Source organism: Mandrillus leucophaeus, unplaced genomic scaffold, assembly GCF_000951045.1.
Source record: "Mandrillus leucophaeus isolate KB7577 unplaced genomic scaffold, Mleu.le_1.0 Scaffold163, whole genome shotgun sequence".
Taxonomy (NCBI): Eukaryota; Metazoa; Chordata; class Mammalia; order Primates; family Cercopithecidae; genus Mandrillus; species Mandrillus leucophaeus.
This window is the reverse complement of record NW_012101621.1, coordinates 2,021,664-2,022,711: the sequence shown is the minus strand read 5'-3', so window position 1 is coordinate 2,022,711 and position 1,048 is coordinate 2,021,664. Positions and strand designations below refer to the sequence as shown.

Genomic DNA, 1,048 nt, shown 5'->3' with positions numbered 1-1,048 from the left:
AAAAAAAAAAAAAAAAAAGGAGGTAGAGGGAGAGAATAAAGCAAGGATGAGATGGAGGAATCTGTCATACATATTAATAAATAATTTAGTGCTTGCTTCAGTAGCACATATACTAAGATTGAAACAATACAGAGAAGATTAGCAGGGCCTGTGAGCAAGGATGACATGCAAATTCTTGAAGCATTTCATATTTTGTGCAGTACCAGAGATTATTTCACTAATTGCTGAGTAGCACTAAGGAAACAGTATGAGTCAAAGCAAAATGGGTGGAACCCAATATTGAATTGTGATTTTCACTACACAAGAAAACAAACAGGCGGTGTTCACTGGCTGTGGCCTGGAGTCCCACATCTGCAGTTAAAGCTGGAGATGCATCCCCTCACCTCAGACTGTGACAAATACCCAAGCCATATTCCAGGACCTGCAGTGGCCTCCAAGGCCCAATTCATGTTCAAAGAGCGAAAAAGACAAAGACTCGAGAAACATCTGTTAAGAAGAAAAACACTTTTTGCATACAAACAGGAAAATCAGAGAATGTCCAGGCTTTTTGCATCCGAGAATGGTAAAGACCTGAGCTGGAATCTGTAAGTTGGCTACCATAGCTGCGTAACCTCAATAGAGGCCAGAGAGTGGTGACATTTGAGGACGAGTTCCGAGAAGAGACAAATATTGGGCCGGGCGTGGTGGCTCACGCCTGTAATCCCAGCACTTTGGGAGGCCAAGGCGGGTGGATCACGAGGTCAGGAGATTGAGACCATCCTGGCTGACACCGTGAAACTCCGTCTCTACCAAAAATATAAAAAACTAGCCGGGCGTGGTGGCGGACACCTGTAGTCCCAGCTACTCGGGAGGCTGAGGCAGGAGAATGGTGTGAACCCGGGAGGCAGAGCTTGCAGTGAGGGGAGATCACGCCACTGCACTCCAGCCTGGGCGACAGAGCGAGACTCTGTCTCAAAAAAAAAAAAAAAAAAGAGACAAATATTTTGAAACTTAAGTCAGAAATGGCTGGTAAAGAAAATGTCAGCAAACTCATGAGAAGCAAAAACAA

General features: G+C 44.8%; 1 pseudogene; it reads left to right on the top strand.

Annotated features, from left to right (window-relative positions):
* Positions 1-1,048, top strand: part of LOC105536814 — a 19,262-nt pseudogene that overhangs the window by 2,969 nt on the left and 15,245 nt on the right.